This window comes from Amphibalanus amphitrite, unplaced genomic scaffold (assembly GCF_019059575.1).
Source record: "Amphibalanus amphitrite isolate SeventyFive unplaced genomic scaffold, NRLGWU_Aamphi_draft 000052F_arrow, whole genome shotgun sequence".
In the NCBI taxonomy this organism is placed as follows: Eukaryota; Metazoa; Arthropoda; class Thecostraca; order Balanomorpha; family Balanidae; genus Amphibalanus; species Amphibalanus amphitrite.
Window position 1 is genome coordinate 601431 of NW_024881548.1, and position 25231 is coordinate 626661.

The 25231-nt window shown below is 54.9% G+C and overlaps 1 protein-coding gene across 1 annotated transcript in view; it reads left to right on the forward strand.

Moving 5' to 3' along the window:
• The first annotated feature begins 1737 nt into the window (after positions 1–1737).
• LOC122377913 (cell surface glycoprotein 1-like) overlaps positions 1738–25231 on the forward strand; it is a 56826-nt gene continuing 33332 nt past the window's right edge. The window contains exon 1 of the mRNA XM_043358505.1: positions 1738–1838. The gene's annotated coding sequence lies outside the window, so the exon portion shown is untranslated. The remainder of the gene's footprint in view (positions 1839–25231) is intronic.

Consider the following 25231-nt stretch of genomic DNA (forward strand, 5'->3'; position numbering starts at 1 on the left):
CTACCAGTTTTTCTTCTACGGTCTGCCGAATAGAACAATGTTTTTGATACAACTTGCCCCATGGCTTGGGTGAGTTGTATCACATGGTGGGGTAATTTGTATCACTAGGAATTTCACGTTTCAGGGAGTGTGCTTGCTACTGGTTTTGAGCATAACAACAACAGTAAATGGGGTTGATACAATGTATATGCTCAAAGGCTTCACTTTTATTAGACCAAACTTAGGTCAATGCAATCCGAACGAAACATCGAAACGAACGAAACATCAACAGACTAGACGCAAAAGTGGCCCGTTAAGAGCAAAGAAGCCAACACATTGTGCCAAAATGGAACGAGTATTGACTAGCTACCTACAAACGTGAGCCAGGGCTTAGCTTTCGCGATCAAAAGCAGCATACCCATACATACATACATGTTACAACATACCCCACCCGGGCCCCCGGCTCTGATACAACATGTACCTCGCCGCCATCTTGGAAAAACATCCTCGTGCTCAAAAACAGCGGACAGCTGGAGAAATCCATTTTCACTCACGCAGCCTTAGAACCTACCCTCACCACCGCTACGGAGATCTTTCAAATTCGTGCACATCTAAATGTCCAAAACACACATTTTCTTGCAACTTATTTTTTTTAGAATGACATTAAAAAAAACATAAAATCGGCTCTCACCTCGAGACGCGTCCACCCAGCCACACGACAGAACAGGGAAAGATGGCGCCCGGAAAACCTCGTCGGCTGGTCGTGTCACGAGCGCCATCAATTGGATAAGTTTCGCACAATTCGCCCTGATACAACTTGGACAATGGACATGATACAACTCTCCCCGCTCTCCCCTAACCTTACCATTCTAAAGCCGCCAGCGGGGAAATAGGCAAATGTGCGTTTTTCCATTCGCAAACATGTCATATTTAGGCACTATTATATATATATATATATATATATATATATATATATATATATATATATATATATATATATATATATATATATATATAACTGTATATATCAAGAAAAATAGTTATAGGTACAACCCACCGTGTCTGTAAACGACTAATCAAATGCTGTAAAAATAGTTAGCAGTTTTACTATGCGTTAGCTCTCCGCTTTACCTATTATAATGATGAATGACGACTACGAGTAGGTATCAGTCGACTTCTGAAAACAATAAATCGGGAAATATGTGACCATCGATAACTTTTGATCAAGCCTGTGGTCTGCTCTTGAAACGGCTATAATTTTGAAATCATTTAAAATTATTTTGGCAGCTCCCTTTCAAAGACAAACTCCAACGTCATCGGTCATTACATACTGCTTGTCGCTCCGCGGCTCACGAATCGACTTGGAGGGGATCCTTTCTACGTCCCCCGCCACTCAGTATTTTGCGCGACCACCAACACGGGGCCAACTGACAGCAATCAAACAGCCCCAAATAATCAACACCTCTGTCGGGCGGCCCCACCTTACGACCCAGATGGGGCGAAGCACGTGCATTCCGACCCGGCACTTTTGAACGGCCGTCTTGGCCCTCCTGCCAATCGCTCGTCCCCTACCTTCACCTCCGTTCCCCTCCATGGTTTCATTGACCCCATGGCCAGCGTCGGCATACGCAAACGCATCTAGCGAGGTCAGCGCCTCGGGCGGGGCCGTTGTCCGTCGCCAAAAATAGTGCCGTCTAATTGTCGGGCGGCGGCGCGGCGCGGGGCGCGCGGGTACCTGGCGGCGGCCGGTGTGGCGCCACACACAGGTAGCTGGGCCAGCCGGGTGTGGGGACCGCACCGCGAGCGCGCACTCAGTGGCGATCGGAGTGAGCCGCCGGCCGGACCAGTCTGCTGCACAGGTCAGTCCCGCGTACCGGACCCGCAGCCGGTGACGGAGTGGGGTGAACGGGGTCGGTGGAGGAGATAATAAGAAGTTCTGCACTTATTTTTTGTACCTATAACTTGGATATATTTAAACGTAGGTATTGCTGATATAAAACTTGGTTATTGGTCTGCATGACTCCGATTTTTAAGCCACTTACGATCCGCATGAGCCCGATTTTTACGTCAGTTTTAGTGCAGTGTGTAGGTAATAAGAATGTCCCGCTCGTTATAAATCGTGTCCCTCATAATTGCCACTTAGGCACAATGCCTTGAAGCCCTCAATTTGTCTGGTTCGTTCTGGTCTGTAGGTCTCTTCTGGTTGGAGAAGTTACACGGTTCGCTGGGTAGACCGACAACGTAAAACCGCCGCCAGATATCTCAATGGGGTGATAGGTCATGGCATATCGCCTATCGGACCAATTCGTGGGATATGGTGCGTGACTGAGTTGCAGCGTGACCATCTGCAATGGATATTCAGCAACATTAATTAATCTGAACGCTGAGACGTGACAGATAAATGTGAATTTGAAGGCGTTGAAATAATTTGGCCTATTATTTGAATATTTAATTCTCGTTCTAGGCCTGATATTACTTTTCCCAGTAAATTTACGAGAGACTAGTAGATACGGTTGTGTTTGTAAACTATATAGCACCCTTGCCTTCGTTTATTTTTTAGTTCACATTTTTACAAAGTTACGGCAAATTTTATCACGAATTATCCCCCCTCCCCTAAGTGGGAAATGCAATAAAAGGGAGCGTCACATTTTCAATTAGATATGTACCCTATAAACTTGTATTGCGCTTTTCACAACGACCACCATCCGCGATCATCGGGAAGATAACAAACGACATTGATCTGCTCGGCTGCACCGCGGCTATGACCAGACCGATCTCGTTCCACTTTCATTTGCTACGCCGAGCCATGTCAGCGTTTTCTGCGCGCAGAAGGCCGCAGTCTGCGATCCTTGTATCCGATGCATCAAAACGCCTTTCCCTTTCGCCCATTGTGACCACAATAAGGGCCTCGTGCACAATAATAAAATTCCATCGTTTGTGTGGGCTGACTGCTGAGCTCGGCGCCTGCACCAGGCTGGGGACTCCTCTCACGGGATGGCTGACCGCACCTCTGAGACCGGCGGGGAGAGAGGTATACCTAGGGATCCCCGTCCGCTCTCACGCGGCCCACGATCGCGGCAGCTCTCCTCTGCAGGGACTCTCGCGCGAGGAGCGCGGAGAGCAGTGTCAGGCGGTACTCTGCTCCGTGCAGCCAATGTTTTACCACTCTGCTCGGCCTGGGGGCCCCTCCGGGGGACCCAGTGCCGACCGTGGGCTCTCTCACCGTCACCGGAGCTCGCTGGGACAGCGGCGAGCCGCCCTGTTTGGCGGCGACGCTCGTGCTGCTTCAGAAATCGATGCCGGACGGGATATGTGCCAGTCGGACCGGCTTAGATCCCCGTGGTGTAAGACGCAGTGGCGGCTCAGGCCAGACGTGAGAGAAGCCCCTGGTAATGTTTTTGTATGACGTATGAAGCCAATGTCGCAATGCGGATTATGTATATGAATAATTTTATATTATAAGCATGACTTTGATAATGATGAGATCATCAATGCCAGGTTGCCTCTCAGACATGTAAATCATGTCTTTAAATTAAGAATTTATACATGTATAGGAATTTATACCTATTTATAGAAATCGTGCCATCTGTGAAAGCACTGTGAATGCAAAACTATCCGATAAGCTGAAGGCTGATTTTCCCCGTGCCAACTTTATTTGCTGCTTCTTTATCAATTCTAGGATAAAAACGGAAACGGCCATTTGCACAACCGATCTTTACACAATCTGGATCACCAAGCAAATAAAGTTGTACGAGACAGTCTTCCCTGAGCCCGATCGTGCAAAACAGTTTCAGCTTTCGTGCGAATTCCAAACCCCAAAAATGTGATGTGTGAGCCTCGCCTAAATTCTATTTGGCCAGGTTACATAACGCACATCCCGTCGCTGAGCGCGGGCAGCCGGCCGGCCGGGCGCCGCACTGGCTGCAGAGGAGTCTGCACCGGCGCAGCAGGGGAGGGGAGCTAGCGGCGCCCCGGGGGCGCCCGGAGCGGGGAGGAGACTCCAGCCGCCTCACGTGTACTGGCGATTAGCATTTATCGTCGCCTCGGGACAGCGTTCAGGGATGGAGCGCGCACGAAGCGGCCGCTCTTGCCGGCTGGATGTGATACATGCCTTGCGCCGCCATCGGTAGAGCTAACGTCGCGTCGGTAGAACAGACGCATATTTGGATAGAACTCTATATTTATGCACGGGTGCATGGCGAGGTACGGACTTTGTATGTACATTTTTAGACAGTCGATGCATGAAATGAATCTCCAGGCTCACGCAGAGTATTCTTGGTAGACTATCGAAGCGATAACGAAGCGTAACGATTTCAGATTTTCCCCTGGTCCCGTGCTCGATTTCTCGCAGTCCACTATACGATGACACGCTCGACCACTTTCACCCTGCGCCAATCGTCTGAGCGACCTTGTTTTAACTGAAGCATGGAGATGGCGATTCGAAACTCCAGCAGCGCGTAACGCAAGTATGCAGAATCACCTGGGAATCGAGAGCTAGCTGCGATATTGAGGCTGATCGGAGTTCGATTCAGACGAGCGGTTGATTGCCGTGCAAGGCTCTGTACCCACCCGGTTCGAGTATGCACGAGGGGCCCGAGATGCAGAGGCGCTGCAATTTACATAGCCGAGAGGTCGACGAGCGTGCGCGGTGCTCTGATGACGTGATTGATAGGTGGTAAAGGTGGCGCCAGGGCCGGTCGAGCGAGCAGCTCGTCCCGCGGCCGGCTGCATACGATAACACAGCAGCGCCGGCGGCCCAGCGCGGCCTTGGCGAGCGCCGCGCGCCGCGCCGGGCACCGCGCTCCCAGGCCGTCCGAGCAGCCCGGATACCGGGGCTCTCCCGGAGTCCGGGGGCTGCTGGGGGACAATATATCACCGTCCGCTCCTCCCAGGTGGGCACAGACGGCGTCAGCGACCTTGCTCTCCGCTCGGAGTTGTCTGTTGTCGATGTTGTTTTTTATCGCGAGACAGCCTTCAGGTGTATGGTCTGGGTGTGGCTGCCGAATCGGTATCGCGCTGGGACAGAAGCCTGCCTGGTGACAGTGGTGAGTCGTCTGCCAAACCGCCGCCAGCGAGACCTTTACGGGAGAGAAGGGAGACTCCCGAACGCAACGGCGCCCCGTGATGGATGACTGGATTTTTCCGGACTACCCCGGGTCATGCCGCTCTCATGTGACGTGGTCAGTGGCGGTCGCAGGGGGGGGGGGCCATCAGGGCCATGGCCCCCCCCAAAGGCAAATCAGGGGGGGGCCATCATATCATTTGGCCCCCCCCAAACAACCGATGGGCCCCCATGGCCGTAAGGGGCCCTGGCCCGTATTCGATTGTCACGAGGCTCGAGAAACCCACGCCAGCTATTAACAGCTCTCCCATACCAGTCTTTGAGGGTCCTACACTGACCTCTGAGGGCCCTTCAGTGGCGGTCATGCGTCCACATTGACCGCTGAGGACCCACATTGACCTCTGAGGGCCCTCCAGTGGCCTTTGAGGGCCCCTAAACCGGCCTTAGGGGCCCAACCGGCGTCTGAGAGCCTCACACCGGCCTCTGGTGGCCTCATTTCTGTCTCTCGAGTCCCAAGACCAGCTGTAAGTGTCTCTGAGGGCCCCGCGCTGGATTCTGACGACCCGATGTCGGCTTCTAAGAGCCCGCATCGGCCTCTGGGGGCCCATCTTGGCCTTTGAGGGCCCTCCGCTGGTTTTTGGGTTCCAACGCCGGCCCATGCCGGCCTTTTAGGGCCCCAAACTGACCTCTAAGGGCCCCATGCTGGCCTGTAAGGACCCACACTAGCCTCTGAGGGCCCCCCGCACTGGATTCTGAAGACCCAATGCCGGCCGCTCAGGGCCCGCATCGGCGTCTGAGGGCCCATCTTGGCCTTTGAGGGCCCATCTTGGCCTTTGAGGGCCCATCTTGGCCTTTGAGGGCCCTCCGCTGGCCTCTGGGGTCCAACGCCGGCCCATGCCGGTCTTTTAGAGCCCCACACTGACCTCTGAGGGCCCCATGCTGGCCTGTAAGGACACACATTAGCCTCTATGGGCCCCGCACTGAATTCTGAAGACACGATGCCGGCCTCTAAGGGCCCGCATCGGCCTCTGAGGGCCCATCTTGACCTTTGAGGGCCCTCTTCTGGCCTCTGGGGTCCAACGCCGGCCAATGCCAGTCTTTTAGGGTCCCATTCTGACCTTTGAGGGCCCCATGCTGGCCTGTAAGGGCCCACATTAGTCTCTGAGGGCCCTCCCCCGCACTGACTTCTGAAGACCCGATGCCGGCCTCTAAGGGTCAGCATCGGCTTCTGAGGGCCCATCTTGGCCTTTGAGAGCCTTCTGTTGGCCTCTGGGGTCCAACGCCGGCCCATGCCAGTCTTTTAGGGCCCCACACTGACCTCTGAGGGCCCGTGCTGGCCTGTAAGGACCCACCTTAGCCTCTGAGGGCCCGCACAAGCTTCTGAAGACCCTATGCCGGCCTCTAAGGGCCCGCATCGGCCTCTGAGAGCCCATCTTGGTCTTTGAGAGCCCTCTACTGGCCTCTGGGGTCCAACGCCGGCTCATGTCGGTCTTTTAGGGCCCCCACGCTAACCTCTGAGGGCTCCATGCCGGCCTGTAAGGACCCACATTAGCCTTTGAGTGCCCAATTCGGTCTCTGTTGGTCTCAAACTGCCCTTTGCAGGCCCTGTACTGGTCTCTGAGGGCCCTAAACTGGCCCCTAAGGGCCCAAACCAGCCTTTAAAGGTCCCACATCGGCCTCTGATGGTCCCATTTCTGTCTCTGGGACCCAAACGGCAAACTGACCCTTATGTGCCTCTGAGGGCCCCGTACTGGCTTCTGAAGGATCGATGCCGGCTTCTGAGGACCCATCACGGTCTTTAAGTGCCTCATACCGACACCTGAGGCCCCACACTAGCCTCTGAGGGGGCCACAAACTGGCCTATGAGGTCTATATACCGGCCACTGATGGCCCTATTATGTTCTCTGGGGGGCTCATGCCTTACCTTTGGGGGTCATGCACATAGACATAGACATAGACGTGTATTGAAGCCATCCACGATACACTCGTGGCTATTACGGCCGCTCGTACAGGGCTAAAACTCTGCATGGGAGACATAACATAAAATAACGTGATAAATACGCTCAAAGCCCGTACACACAAACAAACATACACATGCACTCATACAGACTCATGGCCGCTGTCTAAGTCACCTCGCCTCCCCGTAGGTGGGATTGGAGGTGCCGACCAAATAGGTGGGCCGGTAGACGCGTCAGTTCTGACGGGAGCTGGTTGTAGGCGAGGGGCGCCCGGCAGCAGAACCGGCGCTGCCCCATCGCTGACCGCGATCGTGGGACTGACAGATTGCGGTCCTGTCTGGTGGATCGCTGCCGCGTCTGCGATACCTGCACCAGCTGGGCAGCCAGGGTTTCTGGCTCGCCTGATCGCCGCACCTTGTGCAGCAGGCACAGAGAGTGATACTGAGCAAGCTGCTCAGCGCTGAGCCAGCCCAAGTTATCCAGCAGGTCCGATACATGGTCGTACTTTTTGCGGCCGAAAATCACCTTTGCAGCATAGTTAATTATTTTTTGGAGCCGAGAGAGGTTTGTCTGCGTGCAGTTGCCGTATACTGAGATGCAGTATCGGACCTGCGAGAGAACGAGGGCTTGGACGATGACGGTGATAGCCGATGGTGGGAGGTGGTTCCTTAGATGTGATAGACCATGAAGGGTTCCGAAACAGCGGTTTGTGAGAGAAGAAATGTGACTAGTCCAGCTGAGCGTGCTATCGAATGTTAAACCGAGATTTCTAACTTCCGAGACAGGGAGTAAATCATGATCGCGGAATTTGACAGAGAGGCCAGGAACGTTGCGCAGATTTTGAGAGCTTCCCAACAACATCAGCTGGGTTTTTCCTGCGTTCACTTTGAGGCCGTTGGCCTGGAACCAAAGGTCGATGGAAGTCAGCACTGCTTCCCTCTTCCTGACCACGCTTTGCATGTCAGATTTTTTGCCAGAGACCAGAATTTGTGTGTCATCGGCGTACTGTGCTACCACTGCGTCTCCGGTGAACAAGGATAAGTCGTTCGCGAAGACGCAGTAGAGCAGAGGGCCGAGAGCAGAACCTTGGAAGACGCCGATGTTGTTGGGAAGAGGAGATGACTTTTTGATGTTACCCAGATTGTCTGTGAAGCAGACGCTCTGGGTATGATTTTGAAGGTAGGCCGAAAACCATGTCGTTTCTACTCCGTGAAGTTGTAGTTTAGTGAGAAGTTTTTGATGGTCTATCACATCAAAGCATTTGCTCAAGTCCAGCAGGCAGAGAAGGGAGAGGTCGCCGTGGTCGTTGGATGATAGGATTTGGTCGGTGATGGATATCAGCGCGGTTTCAGTCGAGTGACGATGACGAAATCCGTGCTGAGTTGGGGATAGGAGATGGTTTTGTGAGAGGTAATTGAAGAGCTGCTGGTGGACGGCACGCTCTACAATTTTGGCAAAGACGGGAACGATGGAAATGGGTCGGAAGTTGGAAGGATCGGAGGGGTCGCCGGACTTGTGGATGGGATGGACGAGGGAATGTTTCCAGGGATCAGGAACGTCGGCGTTGGAGATGCTGGAATTGAGCAAATGGAGGAACACACCTCCGATGACATCAAAAGACAGGCGAATCATGTGCATGGTGATGCCGTCCTCGCCGCAGGCGGAGGATCCGTTCATGCCAAACACAATATTACGCAGTTCAGTCAGGGTCAGCGGTGACAAACTAAACGAACACGCACCCACACGGGGCAAGCGACAGGGGAGGTCAGGGGATACCCCTGATCCCCTCACCTCCCTCGCTACACGTGGTCCAACACCGACAAAAAACTGGTTCAATTGATCTGGGGTAGCATCGGGTAGCGTTCTGTCCGCCTTACTGCCGCCCACTACCGAGCGGACAGCCTTCCACATAGAGGAACGGCCGTCCTCACTGATTCGCCGGCGCACCTCCGAGCAGGTGTCAGAGCGGATAGCCGAGCGCACCGCGCGGTTCAGGTCCTTATAAACAGGCGAGCCGTGCCCGTGGGTCCTCAGCGCCTGGCGGCGGCGAGCCATCAGCTCCTTAGTTGCGTCACTCACCACTGGCGCACTGGCGTTCCTGATCCGGACAGTTCTCATCGGCGCATGGACATCAATGATAGGCCGAAAGGTACACAGAAACGCATCCCATTTCAATGACACGGTCGGGGCGGCGTACACGCTGTCCCAGCACGCACGGTTCAGGTCCAGGTGAAAGTCTGGGACGTTTAGCCTACGGAATGATCGGGTGCGTACCGTACGTGCAGGGAGACGGTAACGAGGCACATCGATGACAGTCCGAACAAACCAGTGAGGACTAAAATCGCAAAAGCGGGTGGTACAACGGTTCACGAAACGGTTACATGAAGTGATGAATACATCTAACAGTGATCCAGTTGAATAAGTCTGCGACAGTACGTGCTGTGACAGAGAGAAGTCAGCAAGGAATTCACTTAGGCGCCTCCGAGCCGGGTCGCTAACTGGCTTTAACATGTCGCAGTTCAAGTCACCGCATATGATTATCTTGGTTGACGGGTGACGGATCAACACGCGCTGGTACTGGGACTCGAGGTCTGATAAGTCGGCCTCTATGTCAGCGACTCGGTGTCGAGGGGGGCGATAGGCCACGCCCATGACAAATCGGCGCTTGCTGTCGGGCCGGACAAGAGTCCAGAGCATCTCCAGCTGGCTGTTGTCGATCGGCTCCGTGCTGATGTTGAGCGGGGACACGCTGAGTCCGTCCCGTACGGCCAGGGCCACCCCGCCGTACCCCGCTCCCCGCCCGACGGCCGGCCGGTCGGCGCGGCAGAGGCGGTAGCCGGGCAGGATAAGCAGGCGGCTGGGTGTGGAGGGCCGGAGCCAGGTCTCACAAAGTCCCATCAGGTCGTAACGCTCCCTGTGCAGGTGGTCAGCGAGCTCAAGCAGCTTAGGTTTCAGGGACTGAATGTTGATGAGTCCAATTGTGACGCAGGCTCCCATGAAGGTCCCATTGCGGCGGCGGCCGCCCCTGCTCCCCCGACGGCGAGCCCCGGCCGCGCGCCTGCCGCGCCTCGCACGGCGCACGCGGCCGCCGGAGTCAGCTGATTGGCCGGCCGGCTGAGCCGCCCCAGCTCCGAGCACGCAGTCAGCTGGGTGCCGGTCACGGCCCAGTTCAAGGTCACGGGGACCAACGCCGGCCGGCCGCCACGAACGAGCAGCTGGGGGACGGGGCGAGGGAGACGCAGCCACAACCAGAGCGCGGACGAGAGCCAGCAGAACGACGCACCTCAGCAGGTCACGATGGACGAAACGGTGCGGCAGCATGATTGCAGGTGAGAGTCTGAGGACTCACAGAACTCACGCGGATGCCGCACCCGCCCCACCGGCACGACCGGCAGGCACTCCGAAGCGTCGGTGACGGTCGAGTGCAGCCAAAGATGTCGATCGGCAGACACTCGAGGTCTCGGTGGGCGAAAATCAGGAAACAGCCGGACCCAAGCACTCCACAGTCAATCACGCTCACATGCTCACACTCACCCACTCAAAAGGCAACGGGGCAAGGTGGGACGGGAGCACCGGCGCCGCGGCCGTACGTCGGCGCGGCGCGCAGGCAACTCACGCCTGTTAGGTGGCTTCTGCCTTTGAAGGCCCACATCAGCCTTTAGGGCCCTACCTGAGCCTTTGAGGCCCTTCGCTGACCCTTGGGTCCAACGCCGGCCTCTGGGGGGTCTGACACCGTACTCTAAGGGCCCCATTGCAGCCTCTAGGCGATAGGTATCGCCGAAGCGCTATCGATGGGCCCATAAGTGTAGGAACCATGGGTGCAGTGGGTGCAGACAATGTACCTATTCTGCATCCACAACAATCTGGAACAAAACCCCCTTTTCTCAGCAAGACTACTTTCCATGCAGCACGACAAATTTAGGATATTTTGCCCACTTTCCATCTTTCGAAGAATTTGCTACTGTAATGATCTTCAAAACTTACATTTGTGCCCAAGTAAAAAAAGATGAAACGGAACACATGTGATTGAACAGTGAACAGATACCGATGACCCACTGTCAAAAGTTTTAGCACGATGATCTTAGGAAATGACAAAGTTAGCCGCCTAAGCCGCCTTTACTTTTGCGGTAATCCATTCACAGTTGCGTGAATTATTGACAATATCAATGCTTCAAAATGCACTTATCGGTACCTTTTCGACATGGTACACCCTCAAAGCTCGCAATTAGCCTCCGGGCTCCGCTCGGGTGCCGTTCCCTACCCCCCCCCCCCCCCGCTTCACCGGCCATGGCCTGGATTTCTGCACCCGTGCACTACGCCCGTGGGCCCCTTTAAGCTAGCACTGGGCCCCCCGGGTCAGCGCAGGGGCCCCTTTGCCAAGTTGGCCCCCCCCCCAAACTCCAAGTCTGCACTGTAAAAAAAATTCACTAGCTAATTTTGAAATAAGGCATTTTTTACGAGTGCCTCCCTTGCTCCTCGTTACAACATATATGGACATTAGTAGTCAGAGCCATGCACGTTAACAATGCCGCTTGTGGAACAAATGCCTACGAGCGAGAACATGTTCAGGAACCTAATTTTGCGCAGTGTTAATGAACTACGCACAGCCTCACAGTGTTACCCGCCGTTGGCTTGTTCTCGGCCAGTTTTTAGCGTGTCCCTCAATTAGGTCATTTCGCTATTAGCTCAGCTGACGAGGCCCCGGCTGGCACCTACTAAACGGATAACCTTGCGTGCAACCCCGCTTGTTGTCACGAACGCCTGCAGCTAGTAAACGTGCTGGCAAGCTTGTGTGGTAAGCGGCTTCGGATGGCTATGAGGATGTGCCTCATAGCTATCCTCGTCGCATGTTACAACCTAGGAGTCTGTGGCTGCTTTCAGAAGGAGTCCCCCCCCCCCCCGCTTCCGGGAGCCGGCGTCCATTTTGTGTTGCGTCGCCATTGCTGTGTGTGTCTGCCCAACTGCTCTTTGGCTTGATTGAAGCCTGAAGGTGAGGCATCTTGTATCATTTGCTGTGTGCTCAACAAAAAGGTTGTCCATTTGTAAACAAAAGTTATTATGTTGTTGAGCTTCTTAGAAGATGTATAAGTATCGCATAATGTTGCCCGTCGTTGGCAGAAGTGCGCCGGTATCGTCTATCCAAGTCAGAATAGCTATATGTTTGGGACTTAAGCTAGCTTGTGGCAGGAATCTATCACTTTATTCAACTTTAATTTAATCATTTTCCAGATTGGTATGCCTTATGATAATAATAATGTTAATATTCGTTTTTTCACCCATTACAGACTTCTCTGGTGAAGAATGGGGCCATGTATGTCCTGGCCTACCTGCACCCCGCGACTGCCGCCGGTGCAGAGCTAATGAAAAAATCACAAATGTTTGATGGTGGTTATTTAAGAAACCTTATTGAAAATTATTCAGTTAGTTGTTGTTGTTGTTGTTGTTGTTGTTGTTGTTAAAGTTATAGTTATTGTCCTGGCGTTGTTATTGTTCTCGTTCTCGTTCTCGTGCCCGAATAAATGTGCTGCAGCGCAGGCTACTCAGTCTGTTTACTTGCGGGTGGCGGTCGAGAGTCGGGGGCACTGGTCGACGGAATTCCTTCGACGGAATTCCGTCGACCGTGCCTCGACCCCGAAGGCCAGTAGTGGTACTAGTTAACTAGTGCCACTACTGGCCTTGAGCTAGTACCATTACTAGCCTTGGGGGCTAGTACCATTACTGGGTATGGATTAGTAGGCAGTGGCTAGTTACCTTACCAGGCAGGGGCTGTTATGACACCTAGTAGACGCACTACCCACGCTATTTACGTGCGTGTTGTCAAACTAGGTGGAGCACGGTGGTCGTATGCATACGAGGCACAGCCTTGTCGAACAAGCTTGTTACTCGGCAACTAGCCTAAAATTAGCCAAATTTACACGCTCCTGCAATGTTATTTTTGCGCTGAGAATTCCTCTACGAGGGGCTTGTAAGTTTTTTTTACAGTGTGCGACCGCCCCTGGACGTGGTCACCAAACAACGTCGACGGACACGAATACAGGATGTGAGCAGTTTCTCCAAAACGGCGACTTTCGCGTGGTGGCAGCCGCGGCGCTCTCCACCCGTCCGGCTGTCGTCATACCGCACAGCGCGCACACCCACACCTGTCCGGCCAGTTAGCGCCAGGAGAAACGGACACTTCCTGGCGCGTCTGCCGGGCTGATTCAGCCGGTCCATGAGACCGTCACGGAGCCGGCAGGAAGTCCCCGATGACCCCGCTTTCCGACCTGTCGCCGATCCTAGCAGGAAGTCTCTCCCGAGCATCGCCCAGCTTTCCGCCCGACTGCGCGAGGCCAGCTGTCGCAGCCGACAGGAAGCCTCGGCCGCGCCGTGAAGGATCGCAAACGGCCGCGCCTATTAGCGGCGTCCGGCGCAGTACGGCGTTGGCGGCGCGGCGCGGCGTTCCCGGCGCGCCGTGAAGCCATCGCCGGCTCTCACCGGGCGCGGTATCCGGCAGCGAAGGTTAGCGCCGGAGCCGCGGCCGCGATCGGCGCCGCGCCCGCCCGTCCATGCGTCAAGGTTAGCCGCGCGGCCGGCTAATGTGCGCCGTAATTGCCTCTACGACCAGCGGCGGGCATTCCGCCGGCCGGCGGCGAGTCAGCGGCGCGCTCGATTCGCGCCGCCGCCGGCGTCTGGGCCGTCCCGCGCCCGGCGCACAATGGAGCAGTGGACTGGGAGAGGACCGGGCCGGTCGAATGGGCGGGGCCCAGTGATCCACTGCGGCCGGCGGGGGACGCGGGAAGCACGTAGCCGGCCAACCGTCTGGGCCAGACCGCCCCTCCGTCGCCATCGCCCATCCCCGCTCTTGTCCTCATGGGGCCGCCTTCCCCCTTCCGCCACTGCCGGTGCCAGCGCCACCCTAGCGGGTCTGGGTCAGCTCACCGCACCGTGGTGAGCGGGGTGGTGAGCTAATCGGAGCCCTCAGTCCATTGTGAGCGGACTGGAGGTGCCCAGCCGGCGCCGGGCCGGTGGGACACGTTTTCTGCAGTGGCCGGAGCCCCTCACCGGCGTGGCGATAAGTCACACCGGACGGGTCGCGACCGGTTACCAAACAGGCGCAGAGACGTGCGCTGCGACGGTCCAGCCGCCGGCAGACGTGACTTTCCTATTTGGTCACAAAGAGTCTAAGTAAGTTACATATCCACTTGGCTCACGCTAAGAACCGTCATATTTATTCTAGTTTTTATGGAGCAGTCAATTACGCAAATGGTAAATCCGTGAACTCGGCGTGGTGACAGGATCACGGTCACGTCGTGCTTTTATGGAGCCCTTTCTATCCAGCTCTTTCATGGACACGGCCTCAGTCTGACCTCCGGAGCGCGCTTTTGTCATGTCTCTGATATAGTTACAACTAGACGGCTCACGCGCAGGGTAATTGGTGTGAAAGGTGTACTTCCTGCTCTCTCTGGGCTGTCGCGGGAGAACAGAGCGCTTCCGTTTTCTCTCGTTCGGCAGAAACGTTGTCTTATGACATGGAAACTGCCCCGAGACCCTGAGAGTGGGCCAGTGGGCCGTGTCGTGTCAGAGGAGCCATCAATTTGGAGCGCAAGTGCCGCCCCAGAGAGACAACGGGCCAGCGTCATTTGTTCAGTGCTGGGCTGACGGCGTTGTGAGGAGTTTTGGCTGCGCGATTGTCCGTTGTTTACTATCTGCAGTGCCTATACGCTGCCACTTGCCACATTTAGCTGAACTGCAGCTTATCATTTCGATTAACCACTCCGTGACAGAATTTCCTAAAACCGAATCTTCACAATACACCATTCTGACCAACTGGAATTCAGTCAAAACCGTTCAATCTGTGTGCCCGAGGGCAAAGAAGTGCCTATCGGACCTGATCACAGCCTTGAGGCTCGAATTACGAGCATAGCCACAGCACTACAGCCTGATTGGAGCCGCGACTGAACCAAACAACAGGCGGATGCATGAGCGCCGACTGAAGAAGACGGATGGAGAGAGCGAGTCGGGGGAGAGGTCACCACGGCGAGGATGATGCTCACAGCGGTAAAATTAGGTCGACGACGCTGGAATGCGCCGGAGACTGCGTGTCCCAGAAGAGGCCAAACGCATAAAAACGTCCACATTGTCGGGGCGCACAAATCTCGGGTCGCAGTTACAAGCGCTGTGAGGTTTCTAGTCGAGGTGGCTTCTCGGCTTCTCTGTGATTTAGGTGTCTGAGAATTATCGACTTCGGGGTTTCAACGTTTCAAATGTGGCATTTGAATGGCTTTCTCGGCTTCGGCGAAATTGAAAATTGTCCCCACCAGGCTATGAGCGCTAAGCTGGGTTCGAGTTCTCAGCTGAGTCTAACTCTATGTATAGCAGAACCTCGGTTGGGTCTCACCTCATCACGACTTGTGAAAACGAGCGCCAACGCTCGCGTGGGAGTTGAATCACCGCCCAACATGGTGCTGCGCCTAGTTTTATGGATCTGGCCGTGAACTACCTCCGCAAGTGCCGAACCTGTGGCATGTCGTCATATCCACCAAACTTGGTGACTGGCCAGTCGACCCCTGGGGGCACTAACCGGCCTTCTCAGGAATCGGGCCGTGGTCCCTACTGACCAGCAAGGTCTCCCAGACGGGGCGGCGACCGGCAGGGTTTTCTCAGGCGAATGTTGAAAGGTGACCGGAGCGGCGACCAGCCTAGGGTGACGGCAAACTCCCGGCGGCTGTCTGTAGATGCAGCGCGGTCAGTCCCTACACCTGACCAGGTGTGGTAGCGGACCCCGGCAGGCCAGCAGCCGCCATGTCCGGCCGGCCGTCCAGGCGCGTGTCTCGGCGTCTCTCCATGACCTCCATCGGGCTCGGTCGGCGGCGACGACCCCGCCTGCCGCCGCCACTTTCTCCGCGGCCTGACACCAGTCGCGGCGCGCGCGGCGCTGAGCTCTGGCCGGGATTTTTAGCCCCGCACACGCCCCTCATCTCCCGTGGACGAGGCGCGGCCGATGCGCCAAGGCGGCGCGGGTGGTTAATGAATAGAGTTAGACGGCTGGAGGTGAGAACCGAGCTCCCGAAAGTCAGCGAGCCAACCAGCTGAGAGGGTTCACTCATAAACTGGAATCGGACAGCCGTTCGGCGATTCCGCCGTTACGTCTGGCTGGCTATGAAAGCGAAGGAAAGTCGGTCAATGTCGAAAAGGAATTTGGCGAGCGCTCACAGTTATTTGATCAAATATGTTCACCGCGTAGCCGCCAAATCACTTCATGCTCATAATTCGGTGGCAACTGTGTTGTCACCCTCTCAGTGCAAACTCTCACGGTCAAGTGCCTCCACACGCGAGAGTCTTACTCCAGCGTCCCTAAAGCCACCGCCAACGAGCTGGTGGTTACCCACTGGTTCCCGTGGGAGGCGGCTCCACGGGGTTGGCTCATGTCGGCTGCGGTGGCTCCGAGCTGTTCTCGATCCGGCATTGACGCGTTCCGCCACAGCCAGAGGCATAATTCAGCACATTCCGGCATCAATCATTGAGAAACTGCCGGTGGCACTCAATGTGCATGCATGGACCTTTAATGGCCGCACAAGCTTGATGGTACACATGCACACTGCATCGTGAAAGCTTGGAAAGAATGCAATCAAAGAGTAATCATCTTCATTCCTCAATCCACCGGCCTCAAATCTCAGTCTGTTTGGCTTTCTCTCTTACTATTGAGGTTTGATTGTATAAGTAGGTCTCTATTTAAGAATAAGAACTCATGCCTGAGCTCATGATTTTTGTAACACCTGGAAATACGGATATTATCTGGATGATCAAGTAAACTTTCGCCTGCAATGTATTATGATCATAGTCCTGTTCTATTGAGCCGGGCCTAAATAACAGTAACAATTCAGAATCTTAACCCTCGCACGACCAGGCCATTTCTCATAACACGAACGACCAGGGGGGGGGTTGTTACGACCCCCCCTGGCGTTTCGAAACGGAAGGTCGTAGAGCTTAGCGGAAAAAACCAACGGATTGCTCTCAACGAGATCTCGCGATTGGTGGTATATTTTTTGGTCCTAGGTCAACATTTGACCTACTTTTGACCGGTCAAAGGTCAAATTTTCGGAAAAATAGACTTTTTTCAACTTTCCGCGGCGATTGCGGCAAAACGGTGGGAGATATCGACTTGAAACCTTCACTATCGTGTTCCTTGATCAATTCTCTATCGTTTGGTATGTATTTCGTTTCCCTAGCTCTAAAAATGGCGCGTTGGGAGCGCCGGAAGTCGGCAAGGTCACAGTCGGCGGCAGAAATTCGAAAAATCAAAATTTAAATTTTTGAAATCTGATTGTATTTTTGGATTTGGAAGGTCCATTTGCTCCTTATAGAAGCTAATATTGCTGCATATTCCCATTGAGGTGACAAGAATTAGCAAAATAGTGGTTCGGGCGCTTTTCAGAAATAGTACCGGACGCTGTTCCTCTTATGACGTCATAACTCCGTGACCTGACATGACCCGATCAATTTTTTTTTTGGCAAAAGATGCGCAAAGGTTGCCCCAGAGGGTATTGAAAATTTCAGCCCGCTACGACAAGCCGTTTAGCGTGCACTTCGAAAAAACCTCAGGGGGGGGGGGGTTGATACAACCCACCCCCCCCCCCCCCCCTAGGCGTTCTAGGGTTAATTTCGTATTCATTCTAGAAAGCATGATTTCAGTGGAACCCTTAATTAAGAAACAAAGCTTAGATTATCTTGGTAGCAGTCGGCGTTAGTTACGCGGTCTACCGTTATTACAGATTGAGATACCGACTTATCTGTGACATGGTTTTCTATTCATGGTGATTCCCGATTTACCTTCCTACAGTGCAATGCGCACAGCGTAGTCGCCTCCGCCCTCCACCCTCCATTATTTTGGGATTACCTTCCCAGTTTCCAACAAACCTATCACGTAAAGTTTCCCAGTATCCTACCATTGTTTTGTCACCTAGGAACTACGCACGTCTTGTCGCTCGGACATTGGATCCGGCTCTGTGTTTAGTTTTTTTTTTTCGCATGGCAATTCCGGCCCACATTTCTATTCCAGGGGAATAAGCCGCTCAGCGTTTACGCCGCTAATTGCTTCTGGAAAGAGTAGGTCAGTATTATACATGCGCCTCTGCTCGGGAGAAACCGACACGAGTCCGCGGGGGACCAGGCTGCCGTTCCCTGCCGCCCACAGGAAATGACGCTCCCTCCACAGAGCCGGCCGGCAGCTGACGCACGCAGCCCGGCTGGGTGTCGGACAAGCATCCGATAATGGCACCGTCTTTTTATTTTTCTTCATCCTGTCGGCAGTAAAAACAACATGTACATCGTGACATGCTAATATTTCATTATATCGGAAAATATATATTGTTCCTTAGTTCTTTTATCAATTATCTATCGATGATTATCGCATCGGTCAAGGCAAACTTTTCGCCTCCACTAGGGTCATTTGGCCATCGCGCTGAAGGATATTTACCTTAGTCTCTATGCGGCCGCCGCTGGGAGCCGACCATCTTTTGCCTGTTCGATAGTCATTAATCGGCGAGACTGCCGCCGGCGCTGGTTTAACCCTCCTCACGGCTGCCATGTGTTGTAACCGGGGATGTGCCTGGACCCTGAAAGAGAACAGGCGATCAAAGTCACGTACGTGACTGGCGCTGAAGAATTGTGGCCATGAGACTCAATAGAGTGGCCTCTCGACAGCGGCCGCCTCCGAGCGCCGCTCTTGTTGGTAGCTGTGCCCCGCGGCGTACCGGTGGAATCTCCGGCGCCGCCGCGGTCCACAAAGGTGCCATAATTGCGTACGGAGGTGAATATACAGCTGGATTGGCTGTCCTTGAAGTTGAAAGGAAACGTTCGCCGCGGGAAGTTGACTGTAGTACTCGAATGAAGAGCCCGTCTCACTCTTACTTCGAAGGTCAGACGTTGTCCGATTTCCGTAATCGCTTTAGCGTCGATGTCATTGAAATTTAAGGAAAAATCACGTTTCGTGTTCATGACAGCAGCTATGTACAGTCTGTCTTAAAAGTACCACGCAAAGTGACGGTGGATCCATCGATCCTGACTAAGGAAGGGCCTGCTAAATTTGGGTCACCCAGGCAATTGACATCCTCGTCCATTTCCTAGGCCAATTGGTCGGTATCTTTCAAATTGAAGCGGGCCCTTTCTCGGTCTGGCTTGATGGATCCTCCGTCACTTTGCGCGGTACTTTTAAGACAGACTGTATGTACATGTCTCTTATCCAAACACTAATATTTCATGTATGACAGATGAGCGATGCCATTTCGAGTCTTCTCCGTCTGAGTGATTATAAAACGACAGCGCGTGGGCTGCGTGGGCGAGCTCTCGCTGGGAAAGCGCGGCTCCGAGGCTCGCGTGGGCTCATGTGGTCCGTTCGGAGCGGCGGCCGGGTCCGGGTGGGCCAGTGGGACCGATCGGCCCCATCCACAGTCCCAGCGGGACGCCGAACGACGGCTCCGCGTCCTCAAAGGGCCGGGTCCGATCAGCTCCATCAGCTAGGTCAGGGTCGGCTCCAGTCGGGTCGCCGCTGGAGGTCGATGTGTCACGTGAAACCCGGGGAGAGGAGAGAGGGAAGGAGAGCAGGGCTAGCCGGAGCAGCACGGGGCTAAAAAGGGAGAAAAGGTGAGACGCAAAAGTGAGAGGTAGGTTTTTGCAACCTCTCTCATCCGAATGGCATACGATTTGCCACCTTTGGATACCACTTTCCATCGACTACGCAGAATCGGGAGGTCGCGAGCATTGCGCACACCTTGTCAAGGTCTACGGAACACATACATCGACAGTCTTGTGACCGCTCTACAAATCTGCATGCTGACCGAGCGGTTCGACCTTGCCGGCTGTGTACCGTAGCACTGGACCGGTGCGGTCACGGGATCGAACCTAACGCGTCGACACCTCACCAAAGACGGTCGGCTGGGTCCTCAGCAGTCGGCTCACACCCACCAGCGCCCGGCTGCAGCTCTGGAGAGTGCGAGCTGCAGGCGGCGGGCGGAGGGCGAAGGGCGTGGGTTAGCGGTTGGTAGCCGTTGGCCCGGATGAGAACATCGGCGGCTAGGACGACCCAAGGCGCGGCTCGAAGGGACCGCTGACGCGGATAGGTAACTGTCGCCTCCAGTGGCCTTCGTGGTCGAACACCGGCTCATTAGATGACGTCCTCCGACACTCAGGTGGTCTCGCACTGACGCCGATGACGTCCGGCTGGCCGCCGCTGCCGCCAATTCTGGGGATTTCTCGTTAGGCCGAGATTCGGAGAATTCGGGTATCGACGTAGGATCTCAAGGTGAAGGTGATTGTGTTCTTTTAGTGACTTTTCCACAAGGTATGGTTAATCTTCGTTCTTTATGCTGGAATCTGGTCTCGCATGCAGGCTTCCTTGCTTTGTCAGGTTTCATGGTGCGCTTGTTAGTCAAAATAGTTCGTTTCGTAACCGGAAATTTTGCTTATATCAGGCATTGTTCATTGTGTGATGAGTATGCTCTGTGAAGCTCGAAGTTTTTATCCCACTTGTCACAAAGCAAGACAAAAATGCAAGCGCTGTATTGTCATAAACTCCTTGTCATACGTGTAACTTGTAAGCTATAAATACGTACCCAGTTCTCTGACATTTCCTATCTTTGTGACCTATTTCTGACCTGTGGCCGTGGAAGACCCTCCTCATTGAAATCGAAGGTCAAACCGTCACACGCAAATGGGACATGTTCAAAAGCGCCGCCAGGACACTACTTTCCGAAAATGAGAAAACTTCCCAGACATTCTCACAGCTTCGTGCCTTTCCTCTACCGTATAATTCCCTAGCCATTACTTTCTCCTGTCCTATGGACAATTTCACGGTGGCTCCTCAGAGTGGCACAAAAAAGGCCGGCGAGGGGACGCCGTACCGGGACGGCGCCGGCCTGGGACAGAGGCGCACTCTGTCCGTCAAGATGAGGGAGCAGCCGGGGGCAGAGGCGGCGGCGCGGCCAGAACCTGTCGGCGACCACCAGCCGACCTCGCTCGGAATGTGAGCCCGATTTCCCAACATCCCCCCGGTCGACCCTGCAGAGTACTCCGCACGGCAGGCACCGGAGATGGCGGGTACACCGCTGTAAACATCCCTCAGTGGGTCTTATCTAGTCAACGACTGGTCCTGTCCAACGACGGATGGCAGGTAAGCGTGCCAGACGTTGAGTTGCAAACCTCTCCAGGGCCGAGTCCAGATGAACTTCGACGGATAAAGATACCATACATGATTGAGCCATCGCAGCACTATTCCCTGCCAGTGCTTCTGAGCCAGATTCAGAGTGATTTTGACCCCGTCCTGGGCAGCATTCTGCTCACGGTCTCCTTTCGTGCCAGTCCGGTGCTCGTTTTAAACTTTCCGAAACGACTAGCACTACCTATGCATGTAGAGAACCGGCCTATTAGATGACTGACCGAGTTGGCACAGGCTGCTCATTTCCAGAGAACCAGACGGGAGAGGAAGAGAGAGAGAGAGAGAGAGAGAGAGAGAGAGAGAGAGAGAGAGAGAGAGAGAGAGAGAGAGAGGGTGGTGGCAAGAAAGAGACGGCTCCTGATGTAACGCCTCTCTCTCTCTCTCTCTCTCTCTCTCTCTCTCTCTCTCTCTCTCTCTCTCTCTCTCTCTCTCTCTCTCTCTCTCGACGGATGCGTGGGTTTCCACGACCAGGCAGCCTCCTTGACCTAGCCAAGAGTCGGCCAACAGGAGACGGAAAGCAGCCCGTCTGTACCCGAATTCCACCGTGTTTGAACATGCACCGACCGTTTAGTGACTGTCGCCGACGGCCTTTCCTGTTTGCCGAACCGTCTGAAGACAGTATCGTGCTCACGCCCAGGCGAACGGCGTGCTGTTTAACGTCCACATTATCCCCCGCACCAAGTGACTGGTAAACGCCCTCGGGGCGGACCCGGAGACCGCCGCCAGCACGCAGCCGTTTGGTTCAAGGTCTCCCAAGCAGCGGTCGTAAAGCGGTAGCCACGCCCCTATGATAAAATGGGCCGAACAGGCGCGTTACGAAACTCCTCGGCCACCATCGGTACGTGCGACCTCGCTGACTCAGTGGCGGTGGCCTTTTGGGAAACGATCTGCATAGACTGGCCCATCCTGCACACACCACTGCGCTGTGGACAATGCTCGCTGAACGTCATACTCATGTGCAGTGGATCTGTGCATGGCTGCAGTCCGGCCGCCATAGTTAGGTACTTGTTCAGCCACCACTCGAGCTACCCCGGCTGCTAAAGTCACGTGCCTCCACGTCTGGCAGCTGTCGTGACACGTGACCAGCGCACGATGGTGTCCCGTGCACTGTCCAAGGGCGCAGGATGAGCCGCTGAACAGGCAGTGTCCGGTGTGAGGGGCTGAGGCGACTCCGTCCGGCCGGCCATGTGCTCGTGAGTCATGCTGCGTCGGCGTCTCCGGTGTTAGGGGCCTGGTCGGCGCTGCAGTCTCCGGCTGTGCGCTGGTTACGGACGGCCCTGAACTGAGGGCCCGCCCGATCTGCGGTCTCAGCGCCGGCAGAAACCGTGATTGATGGTCGGTATCTCAGCCTCTCGATATCCCAGTTATGCCAGGTGGCCTTGAATCATGAGTTGGACCCGGGTGAAGTACCGAGAAGGGATGCGGAATATGCTCCTCGTCACTCTCCCCGAGATAGAGCATACGCCATACGGACCCTCTTGTTCCTGAACGTTGTCGTTCATGAATCAAAGTTAACAAATAATGTTGGCAGTGCTTGGTAACACTGTGTACCACGCATCGCAGCGTTAATGACAAATCATACTGTAGGTAATAATCTCTAATGACGTGTCAGCGAATATCTCAGCTGAAATTAATTTATTAGTTTACCACAAGCCTAGGTATGCTTGATGCCTCTGGTATACTGGTTGTATTTCCCACGAAACAGCTGTTGTAAGACTGACATTTTTGCGCGGTCACCGCCACTCAGTTGGACGTCACACGAACGTCAATAAATCACAGGATCCTGCGAAACATCTCCGGTACGTCAGTCACGTCAGTCTCAGTCACGTCAGCCCGCAGGTCCCGCAGGATGATGTCACGTGCCCTCTGCAGAAGCCAACTAATGACGTTTGTTGCGATTTTAGTTATTCACCACGCCCGTCATGATTGACTAACACAGCAAATGCATTTTTGTTTATCGATGATGACGGAATAAGAAATCCGACAGGATACAACTCATTCAAATAAAGGATAACCCTCTGGGGGTAGAGACCATATCACACCTAACAGCTGGCCTGAATTCGCTGCCATTCTCGCTCTATTTGCATGTGCCGGCTCGGGGCTTTTGAATTTTGATTGATGCCTCGCCGTGACTCACGGAAAGTGAAGCTGCCATGACAGTCAGTTTTCCCTGGCTTGAGAGTGTTGAGAATCGGCCACCTCCAAACCTCTCACCACTGTCTGCCAACAGCCACCCGCAGCCGCCGCTCTCGAGTCTCGACCCTCTCGGTTTCCGCGCTCTCGACCCTCCCGCGTACCACCGCCACCAGTGCAGCCCTCTCTCCACCTCCAGAGTTCCTCTCCCGCCGCCCCGCCGGCCCAGATCGTGTCTGACCTTCCCGTGCCCCGCTCCGCCGCCGACTGGGCGACCTCGTCTGACCTCGGCCTTGCCTTGGTCGTGCCGCGAGGCGCCGTCGCCGAGTCAGCAAAGTGCTCGTTAATACCCCCCCCCCCCTCCGGAGACGGGAAGTGCGCGGGCCACCTGTCGCGCTTTCCGGACTCCTTTGTCACTCCCTCCGTCCCCCGCCCGCTCCCCGTCTCCCCACCCTGGGTCGGAATGGCAACCGCGGAGGCGGAGGCAGGTGCTGTATGTGTATGTCTGTGATTAGAGTATTGCCGTGTGACGAGGAGGAAATAGTCCTGTGTCGAATGTGGCCATTCATGCTGACGAGTAACACAACTGAGTACGCCGTTAGTATTTGTCTTTATTCTGACGACCAATGTCAGCCGATCCGTAAGGGTGACCTAGTCAATCGTGCGACAATGCATCTTGTCGTGTTTACCACCACGATTGTTCTCAACTGCAAGATCCATGTTCTAGATGCATTGCCATTTTGATTAGCTCAGCACCGGTTGCAAAAGGTCGTTCCAACCCGTACAAAGAACGGTGTTTGCCAAACAACACTAAACTGCACACAATGCTGGATACGGCTTGTCATTTCGCGGGCCGGCCCGTTTCCTGTGTTGACTACCGTGCTCCCGTGTGTCGCTCGGGACAATTCCTTGTTATACCCGGCGCGCCCTTGACAAGGTCTTGGTCCGCAGAATACCCTTTGTTCTGGTTGTGAGCACCAGCGGAGCGCGGCCGGCGGTGTCGGCCGTCACATTCCGCTGGTCCAAACTCAGTCGGCGGCGCGGTAAGCGACCGGCCCGCGCCGCTGCAACGCTGTTCTCAGTCCATGGAACAACCGCCCAGACGCGGCAAATCGTGCGCACAATCGTACACACAGCTCAGGAACCTCTGGCGCCGGCTCAGTCAGATCTCGGCCAGGTAAACGCCGCTTACCCGGATGGTTGGCGGCGTTCCACCGGCCGACTGCGTGTGCGGCATTTGGCCTGCGCGCCGCCACGGCCGGCAGCGCGGCGTCACGGCGGCGTCACGGCGGCGTCACGGTATTGTCACGGCCGACTGGTGATGGCGCGCGTGCTTTACACCGCCGCGCCGGCCGACAGCTGGGGATGCCCGACCGGCGCGGTGTCGGACCTGGCTGGAAAGTCGACGGAGAAACCGAACTGGATTTCCAGCAGCTCAGCCTACAACAGCTGCCGGTGTGTACCGTCCTAGAAGAATCCATCATCGCTGTCACCATGGCCCTGTCACTGCCACTAGGTCAGTGCTTGGCATTGTCATTGCACTGTCGTGGTAAATATTGTCACCGTCGCTGCCACAGCGGAAAACCTAGCGTTAATATCACGGCCTGCATGATTAACAAGCAACGAGTTTGTTGCAAGAAACCAGCCACGCACTGAGGCGTATGTTGTCGAGCCAGCCAAACCACAACAGCCTCAGCGTCTAAAGCATGAAAGGGAAAGCTTACTCGCTTTCATGCTCTACGGACATTTTCACCAAGCTCTTTTCACAACGCATGGGGCAACGTGGCTTATCAATCACTCGATCATCTTATCTCACCACCGATCACAGCTTCCATAAACTGCGCAAATCGGCCGAGAGCAGGTAAACCACCTCTCACTGCGACTGCCACTCAGAGTCACAAGGCCGGC